This window comes from Apium graveolens, chromosome 8 (genome assembly GCF_009905375.1).
Source record: "Apium graveolens cultivar Ventura chromosome 8, ASM990537v1, whole genome shotgun sequence".
Classification (NCBI taxonomy): Eukaryota; Viridiplantae; Streptophyta; class Magnoliopsida; order Apiales; family Apiaceae; genus Apium; species Apium graveolens.
This window is the reverse complement of record NC_133654.1, coordinates 193,007,530-193,018,687: the sequence shown is the minus strand read 5'-3', so window position 1 is coordinate 193,018,687 and position 11,158 is coordinate 193,007,530.

The following is an 11,158-nucleotide window of genomic DNA, read 5'->3' as shown; positions in this document are numbered from 1 at the left end:
TCTCATATCAAAAATTCATATTCAATTACGTGTTTCATAAACACAAGAATCTCATGATTGTATTCATAATATTGTTATTAAGGTTATGAAACAATTTCACTATACTAGGTTGTCTAACAAACGCCTTATGTTCATTCAAGTTCACCTAAATCTATCATCGCATGATAAACTAAGCATATATCACATATATCAACATGAATAAACATCAAGGTAGGCATGTTACATCATCTAGCATATTGGTCTAAGAATTATACATCTCTATGTATCACATGAAGCATTTAAAAGCAATTAAAAACAGTTAAAAACAGCTTTAAAACACTTTCAGAAATATAAACAGTTCAAAACTTTTATATAAACTAAAATTGATCACTCCATTAGATCCGTCTCGGAAAAACGAATCCAACGGTATATTGCACGCCTAAAACGGAGTTACGAAACTCCCAGAAAATCAATTTTAATGTGAACAGTAGGGCTGTAACGCATTCCGGTGATGCGTTACAACCCTTTTAACCAATTAAAAGGTGTAACGCATTCCGTTAATGCGCCACAGGGTGTAACGCATTCCGTGAATGCGCCACAGGGTGTAACGCATTCCCGGAATGCGCGACACCCTTATTTTTTTTCTTTTCTGCAGCAGCCGCCATTTTTTTTTCCTCGAACTCCGTGCCTGACTTTGCTTTTCTCTGTCTGTGCTTCCGTGCAGCATTCAACAGGTAACACAGCAGCAGTACAGTAACAACACAGACAATACAAACATATATATATATATATATATATATATATACTATATATACATATATTTATACTAATTTAATTACGAATTTAATTACAAGAACTTCAAAAATTCATAATAAAAAATCTATACATCATAAAATTATGAAAAAAATACCCAGACAATCTACAACACTTGTAGAACTTAGATCAATATTCAAAATTATTCTGAGAAACGATTTCTCATCAGACAAAATTAATCCATGATATAACTTATAAAAATCATAATTAATTCATACAAGCACATAAAATTCTGAAATTTTTACCACAGATCTATATGCATACAACCTGGCTCTGATACCATTGATGGATTTTTAAATGCAGCGGGGCATGGAAAAACACTTTTACACACATAAAATCCAAATAAAAGCATATAAATCATGGTAAAAATATAGGGATCGAATCTAACCTTTAAAATAATTCGGAGACAACGATCAGAGATCCTTAGCAGTTGCTCCTCAAGTGTGAAGCACTCCACTGGTATCCACCAAGAAAACGATGTTAAGGAGGAGGAAGGAGGTGGAGAGAATTGGGTTTTCCAAACTTTTTGGGTTTTTGGGGTTCAAATAAAAATAGGGTCTATAATAGTATATTTATAGGCAAAATTTTCAGCTGAAATTTTCCCATAAATATTATTATTATTATCCCATTTATTATTCTCATTAATAATTAAAACACCTTTTAATTATTAATCCTTTTTCTAAACACTTTAGAAATAATTCTCTCTCATGATTTAATTTCAAAAATTAAATCCTTAATTAATAATATTAAGAACTTTTCTTAATAAATTTATAATCAATTAAATCTCATTTAATCAATTATTAAATTTGCCAATTAATTATTTATTTCACAAATAAATAATTATTAGCCATTATTAATTAATTCCTCTATCATTAAATCATTCTCTTTTTATGGTGTGACCCTGTAGGTTCAATATTAAGCCGGTAGTAGAAATAAATAATAATAAAACTATTTTATCATTATTTATATAAATTCTCTAATTTATTAAATATGATTAATTAATTAATCACATTTATTCTACATCGTGAGGGATACTTCTCAGCATATCGCGACTATCCGGATAATATGAATTCACTGCTTAGAATACCAAGAACCTATTCAGTGAATAGTTACCGTACAATAAACTCCTTCTACCCTACAATGTCCCGATTAAATACAAGGCATGAATCTCGTGTCAAGCCTATCTAATTCAATCACTTGCTTACCATTTACTATGTGTAGTTCTATGCAAATTAGAAACTCCTTTCTAATTTCATTCACTCTGGCCAGAGATTCCTGAACTAGCATAAGTGGATCAGCCTTGAACATTCGCTTCCTTCACTGGAAGGGGTAGATCCTATATTGATCATACACTATCTTCATGTACAAATTCCTATACCCAGTAGAGCCCTAATAATTATCCCTGGAGACTAAGAACTAAACCAAAGCATAGTTCAGTGTACACCAGATGCCTATGATGACCTCAAGTCTAAGGATACTTGTACAACTATCACTATGTGAACAACTGCTGACACGTGAGTGAACTCCATCAGTTGTTCAGCTGTACGAGTCATGTTCAGTGAACTTATTTCATAATAAGCACCTACATACTAGCTATAGTGTCACCACACAAATGTCTATGAGAACAGACATCCTTCATAATGAAGCAAGCATAGTATGTACCGATCTCTGCGGATTATTAATTACCAGTTAGTAATCCTATGACCAGGAACTATTTAAGTTTAGAGTTATCATCTTTTAGGTCTCACTATTATGATCTTATCATAATCCATAAAAATCTTTACTCTAAACTATGGTATATCTTATTTAAACACTTAAATAGATAGAGCCCGTAATAAAAACAAAATGAGTCTTTTATTAATATCAATGAAATCAAAACAGATTACACAGGAAGTTGTTCCTAAATCCTAATTCATGATTGGACTTAGGACATATTCCTTTCAGTTTTTGTAGATGTGCAATCCATTAAATCAAACTTCTTTAAAGATCATAAATATATTTGGTTTGACTAATGAATATTACATCACTAACTTGCTTACCTTGTAAACCAAGAAAGTAAGTTAGTTCTCCCATCATGCTCATTTCATACTTACTTTGCATCAATTTATCAAACTTTTTGCAAAGTTTTTCATCTATAAAGCAGTATAATATCATCTACCTAAATTTGAACAAGTATACTAGAGCCATTAACATTTCTGAAGAATAAAGTTTTGTCAACAATACCTCTTGTGAATTAATTTCTAAGAGAAACTTTGACAAAGTATCATACCAGGCTCTAGGTGCTTGCTTCAATCCATAAAGTGCTTTCAAAAGGTAGTAAACATATTCTAGAAAGTTTGGATCTTCAAAACCAGGAGGTTGACTGACATAGACTTCCTCCTCTAAATCTCCATTCAGAAATGCGTTTTTGACATCTATTTGATAGACTTTGAAATTGGCATGGGCTGCATAGGCTAAAAAAATTCTGATGGCTTCAAGTCTTGCAACAGGAGCAAAAGTTTCATCAAAATCTATTCTTTCTTGTTGACAGTAGCCCTTAGCAACCAATCTAGCTTTGTTCCTGACAATTATGTCATTTTCATCCATCTTGTTTCTAAATACCTACTTGGTGTTAATTGTTTCCATACTTTTTTCCTTTCAAATTGGTTTAGCTCCTTCTGCATAGCTAAAACCCAATCAGTATCCAACAGAGCTTCTTCTACCTTTTTAGGCAATTCCTTAGATAGAAAGCTGCTATATAGACATTCTTCTTGAGTTGCTTTCTGTAACGCCCCCAAATCTGTGGTCAGGATTGGGTGTCACTACATAACTTTAAATAATAGTAAAAACTTGTATATTAAATTAATATACAGATAACCCCTCATATTCAGGATCGCTTACAGGTTATAGTATAAAACAAGAATCTAACCTTCTAAAATTTACATTGTCTAAATACAATTTCATTACCTCACTACTAATTTCCTTGTATTGATCACTCCAACATCTCCACATTTCTTCAGTTGGAATCTCACCACTTTTGCTGTCTACTAAAAGCTATTCATGTTGCCCTCATTTGATACAGAAAGAAATAAGAGTTCACAAAGCAAGAGTGAGCCAAAAATGCCCAGCAAGTATCATAAATGGTTTCCAGATATCAGATCAGAAAATTCCTGGAAACGATTGTTGTATGATTTTACAAAACGTCTTTATAAATTTAAATTATTGAGCGACCAAACATCGGCCCTCATTGGCCTTTAATCATAAATCACATTTTGCTGTATAAGAACAGTGATCGTTTCAATATTTCATCCTTTTGAATCAAATATCTGTTTGAGTTCGTAATTATAAACTATTCGAGAAGGAATGCCGTTAATGGTGATCAACAATAAATTAGACTGGACACTAGAAACCAACATATGCACTATAACCTACTGATCAGTCAGGAGATAGTGTGGATCTATACCCAACTGCATAGACCCAATCAACATATGGGGCACCCAGGCAACTATGGCCTAAAGGGGTCCGGTCCATCCCTGACCCATAGGATCCAGCTCATCACTAGTCCTCATAATAACCGTCCAGCCCGTAGAGTATTTTGATGTCAAATCATTTTGATTTCAAAACATCCCAAATCAGGGTTCGCAAATAACCCGAAAGAATGGGTATTTGCTCAAGAGAGCAATCGAATTATAGGAACAATAATAAAAAGAACTGGCATAATAAGAGTAATTGCAGCGAAATATAAAATAGTTAACTATTCTGAACTTAGAATGGGAGCGAATAAATATTTGCAGTATTTTAGGAGAAAGATTAGGAATACTTGCCTCAATTGATAATCCTCCGATCTTTAACTAGCTGCCATATCACTCAGTCCTGTCGCATCTGTATTACCCTTGACGGGCTACATGACCTTTCTTATCATTTACCCTCTTAGGTTTATCTTTATTCTGAATCCACTCATTTCAGTACTACACGCAATCAGGCTTTACTTCTACAATCTCTATCTAGCTTTGAACGTCTCGCACTATGTGCATCTATCACAAATAATACTATTCAATGAACTGACAATATATAATTGACTAGTCTATACACTTATCCATATCGTCTACCCGCCCGACAATAATAATAGATAAGAATCACATCTCATTCAGATAACGTTTAAAAGACATGTTGACTCATTATTCACATAATACATACACATAGGGAAGGTAATCATATTATTCACATAACACATAATCACGTAATTCATGTAGCACATAAATTGAATCGTCAAAAGATAGGTCTCGATATGTTTAGAATTGAAATTGGGTCAAAAGAATATTTTATCAATCAATAACCGACTCAGAATGATTCATAAAATAAACATCCTTTTGACACAAAAGAATTTAGGTCTCGAAAATATTTTTAATAGAAGTAAAATATTTTTCTGAGTCTAGAGGCGTTCGTTTCGTATTAAACGGACGAACGATTGATTTATTAGGAATTTTTGAACATTTTTCGGAATTAAAACGGTCTCCGAATCATTTAATAATTAAATAATAAGGTTCGAATACCTAAATATGACTTTAAAATTATTTTATAATAATTATCGAGATTTGAAAATAATTTAAAATAATATTTTAAAGCTCAAACCTATTTTTCGGAATTTTTAAATCAATTTTAAATAATTAAATCTAATTAAATAATCAATTAAAATTAATTAATAACCAATTAAATTAATTAATCAATTAATATTTAAAATAATTGACCAATTGAATAATTAATTATCAACTAAAATTAATTAATTAAATAATTAAGATTTATTTTTAATTTAAAAATAATTTTCAGAAATTAAATAATGAATTTTTGGAATTAAACTAAATAAATAAAAACAATTTTCAAAAATATAAATTCAAGGGGTAAAGTGTAAGATTATAAAACCTTTTACGAAGGTGTAAACTGTAACTCTCTAAAAATTCAAGGTTAAAATCAATTATAGCAAAAACGTCGGGGGCAGAAGTGGTAATTTACCACCTCCTTCCCCCCTCGCCGTCTCCGGTGAGTCGCCCCCGGTCGGTCGCCATTAACGGCGACCACCGAGCTTTCCGGCGACTGAAAAACCAACCCAGAACTGGACCAAATTCACAGGGAATGATCCTTAGGCTTCCAGAAACACGACCCTGCTATCAATTTGATCAAACAACGAACGAATCAACCAGAAAATGGGCCTGAAAATTCTGCCGCCGCCCAGCCCGATTTTCCGGCCAACCCATTCCAGACACCCTCTGTTCATCCCGTTTATACCGATCGATTTGTTTTTAAATGATGTACAACATGGTGCCATCAATTTACATCAATAACCCCTAAATTAAAAACGCCTCAAATCAATTAAGAACATTCATAGTTCATAAACCCTAATTTACAAATTCGAGAATCAAACCATCATTTGGACATGTTATTGAACTCGGTTTTTGACATATAATATACCAAATTGATCAGGAGAAAATTATCTACATGATTATGGCATCAAATCATACAAACAACATCAAGAATAAAAATTCCTATTTTAATTCATAAATAATTCAAATTTAAATAATTAAATCAAAAAAATACCTTGAATTCTGGACAAAAACAGATGGTGGATTAAGGTAGAGTTTTTCGAGAGCTTCATTTTGATATGTTGCACGCTTGAATCGGAGTTCGGTAACGTCCTCGTTCGTGCACTTGCTTCTCGGGAACATATCGTTTTTAAGGGTTTTTCTCTGTAATTACTATATTTTTACTGGTTATAAATGAATAAACGAATAAAATGAAATAAGAAATATGCTATTTATATTTACGGAATATTGGTTCGTTCTGGATCGTTTTTGGATCGTTAAATTAGTTGCTTAGCCGCTAAGTAATTGTAATAACGATCCGATTTGATATCAGTTTTGGATAATTATCCCAACCGGGCTTTTTATAAAACACTATATACGAAAATAATGTAATAATATCTCGTCTTTTGAAAATACGAGTTTCGTTAATTTACCGAAATGATTGTCGTATCGAAAATCTTGCGTCGGGCCGTGCACGGGTCAAACCGTAATCCGGATCGAAAAAGTCAAAACACGAAAAATGTTCGGAATTACCATATTAGGTTATGAAGGTGTTTTCGGAAGAGTTTCGGGTTGTAAAAACGTAAAAACGGTTGAAGTCTGACGATTCCCGGCTTTATAAAATAATTTTGTAATTATTCAGAAAATAATTAATAAATTCATAAATCATTATAAAATCATATAACACTCCAAAAATTAGCAAAAAAATACCTTAATTACCTATATTCTATTCTGGACATATTAAAATTAAGATACTCACACTTTATTATATACAAACATCCAGATATTATTATTAATCAACAGATAATTCACCAAAAATTCATATAATATTTATATAATAATCATATATTGATACAAATAATTATACGATATTTCCCGGATGTTACATCCTTCCCCCCTTAAAAGGATTCTGTCCTCAGAATCATGCTAAGGAATAATACTAATACTTTCAAGTATATAACTTTCATTTTCTCAGCTTAATCTCTCAACCTCATAATTTTTCATAACTTTAACGTATAATATCAATCTTTCCTTAATAGTCTCTTACTAACATCATATTTTATTTGTTGCTTGCATATCTCAATTCAGCTCTCCATCTCCTATATATATGGAGCTAACTTACTTCCTCTGGATATATACATATAAACGCCCTATGGATTCGCTATACGGGTAGCGGTGAAGCCAACTCACTTCTATTTGTCCTGTCTATTTACTATCTATGAGGGACCAGCAAAACACATCTTAATTCACTTTTTCTTTCTAATTCTAGTAACTCGTGCTTATGTGCGTTTCCAATTGTTACTTGGTGTTGAATCTCGTCCTCGTATGTTTCTTCGCTCAAATAACCTAATTCGTAATCGCTTCCCATCGTATTAGAGGCTTTTTAACCGTTCATGTAATCTTCTTCTTCATTTGTAAATGATGCACTGAGATCAGGGCGTATTTGTTTTCTGACGTTGACTAAGATATTCTCCAAGTACATTTCCTATAATTCCTCGGGTTTCATTACTTTAATCACAACTCAACGGTCTTTCACTGACATTAAATTTGTCAGTTACTCACGTAACTTGAATTAACCTTCATTTTATATATAGGGAGCTAAATTACCTTTCTTAGCCATATACCTTTGAACATTTTATGAACTCGTTATGCCTGTAACAACAGGGTCAACCCATTCGTAACCGTTCTATCTATCTCATTGTCTTGATTGACTAACTTAATTTATACTAATCTGCTTCTCTTTTCAATTCTAATAATTCGCGTTTATGAACCTTCCATTTTTCCTAGATGTTCTACTTTACTTCTCGCGTCTCCTTCTGTTTGGTTAGTCTGGCCTATAATCGTTTTTAATCGTATTCGAGAACCTTTAGCTGGTCTCTGGTACTTTCCATCCGTATGCGCCCGATATACTAAGCTCATGACATCTGATGCTTCGAAATGTTCTGAATCTATTCAAAACTAAAAATTAAAAGACAATCTCGACAATCGCATTTAACTCACCATTTTGTAGTATTTTTCAATTTCTTTTCAATCACTAACAAGTATATTCATCGAGCGAAATCTTTTACTCTTTAAAAGGAATATTAATTTGGAAGAGAATGAACCATAACTTTATTCAAAACGAACTCTTGGTACTAATACCAATTTTGTTGTCATATCAAATTAGATATCAATATGAACTTTGATGCTCACAACATTCCATACTGAAGTCCACATCAATCATCTATATTAATACCACCTTTGATATCTAACAACAAAATAAGTATCAGTATAATCCAGAAGTCGGATCAAAACCTGTTCTCAATTTCTAACTTTTCCAATTCCTTTATCCACTCCCCAGCAATCTTAATGATATTCATTCTTTCTTTTCTTCTCAAGACATCTTTCTCTGAATAGATCTTGCTTGGTTGGTAATTAACCATACTTTCGTAGCTCATAATTAATTATAACCAAAGTTCATACCTTTGAAGCTTCGAACGTAGTTGCTAATCTCTCACATTTCGCATGCATATCTTCAGGTGTTCAACTTGGTCTTCCTGAGTTCATGAATGAGCAAGGATGTTATTAATAAATACAATCATACTATCCAATTACTCATTATACACTATGTTCATTTAATCTTCACACTTGCAATTTCTGATAACCGATGTGTGACTTCCTACATGCCTTCTCTTTTCTCCATGATCACTTTTGTGTATAGCGCGAAGTACCCCTTTTATTTCATTATTCTTGCATTCCACATTTCTGAAGTTTTCCTTCACTCAATATCTCATTTCTACTGGGTTATACGATACAGGCTTTTGACACCAGCTCGACTCGTACCGTAACTGATGAAAATTCTTACCTCATTTTCCGAGGTAACCTCGGTAAATCATTTATTAGAATCTTCGGGACTTCACTTTAATTATGGAGAATTCCGATATGAGATTCATGGTATCATTCTTCTCTAATAGTTTGCCACAAATACTGTTGTTTAATCTTTCCTGCTCACGCACATTCTTTGAATGAAACTCTTGTCTTCAATTGCTGGTGTTTTACTTCATTCCCCTATTAGTTCTGGCATATCTGATGTTCACAATATATATCCTGGATTATTTTATAACATTTCTTTATCATCCTTTTGATTCCACTTCTATTCTTATTTAGTTCTTCATTCTCATTACTCATCAACTCTTCTAATATAAGGAATGTCTCTTTTTTTTTCTTGATATTAATATGTGCGTTACTAGATAAACCAGTTCTAAAGTTAATAAAAGGCTTTTATCTATAATATTTAAGTTCTTATTGACAGAATTATCAAATTCATCGATAGTTACTTTCTTAACCTTACTTACATCATCACAGTTCGCGTATTTGACTTTCCCTTAATTGATCAACATTTCTTCTACCCGAATTCACATGTGTACTTTGTTAGTCTTCGTCGTACATCGGATACTTGGATTTACGAACTTTCGAAAAATTTTATTCAATCGCCATTCGATATGGTTATACTTTCAAGTCCTCCTTGGAATGCTATTATAGATGATAGAATCTCTTTGCTTTATCTTGACCCTTCAGTTCTTGAAAACATTCTTCTTACTAGCATGTGCCAATTACTTTATGTTCCTCCTGTTTATCGAAAAGAATATATTCATCTAGATAAAGTCTCACACATGTCTGTGGTAACATCACGCTAATTCTACTAAACTTTCGATTCCTGTTAATGTCATCACTTCCTTCAACTTGCTGTGCGCTTTGATTTTGGATCTAAAAATCATGTTAGAGCTCGACTCAATCTAATTGGTATCGATCTCCATTTAACTAACCATTAGTTGGTAAAGTTGATCAATTAACTCTTTTAATTGATCCCTTAAACCAAGTGAAGACTAGCTAACTAGAATCAAAGACCAATTATATAAAGTCAGTTCGATCATAACATTCTTTCTCAAGAACCGAAATCACAACCATTTGGAGTACAACTGGGAGTGAGAATATACTTCTTTATCCTTATATGTAGAGTAATCTCTGAAAATTTGGGCAGCACCTCCCCTATACCATCAACTACCAGTCGGACTCAAGCCGACACCATCAATCTACCAAATCATCTACAATCACATCCATCCATATCCATCAACCAAATTCATCCATCCACCATAGCTCAGACTATATCATTTTGATTAGTATAGGTATGATTAACTGGCAATATATATCTTTTGAAATGAGATTTTAAGGTCTTAAATCAATAAGGATTAATATAACCACTCTCTTCCCAGTTCTTTCAGAATATTACAAAATTTTATCAGTAAGCTTTAAAATTTATCTCGTGTCTCAAAATTTTATTTTGCGAGTATTTTAACTTATTTATTGTCGTTACTAATTGTGTATTATTACTTTTAAAAATTATGCCGCATTCTTCAACGAATTACACCAATCATCTATTGTTGACGATACCCACTTAATTTCATTAACTAATCCATTTATCTTTTAATAATTACGCATGGTTTTCATTATCATCGCCACAGTTTGGTGGAAACTCAATTGCCAAATCATTATTTCTTAAAAGGTTTACAGTCGAGTCACCAATGTTTCATCCCCACTTATGTTCCCGTATCGAACTTTCGTCTCTAGCCCGCTTATGGGTATCAAATTTTCCATCACTCATTTACTTAAGTTAGAGAACTTCACAATCTCTTGAAGAACATGTTCAGGATTTGGTTGCAATTAAGATTTCTTCTATCCTGAATCTTCATGATACGTATCTTCCCACGATGAAGGGATGCTTCACATATTAATTGCATGTCTAAGCCATTGTTTAGAATTCCCTTGATCTC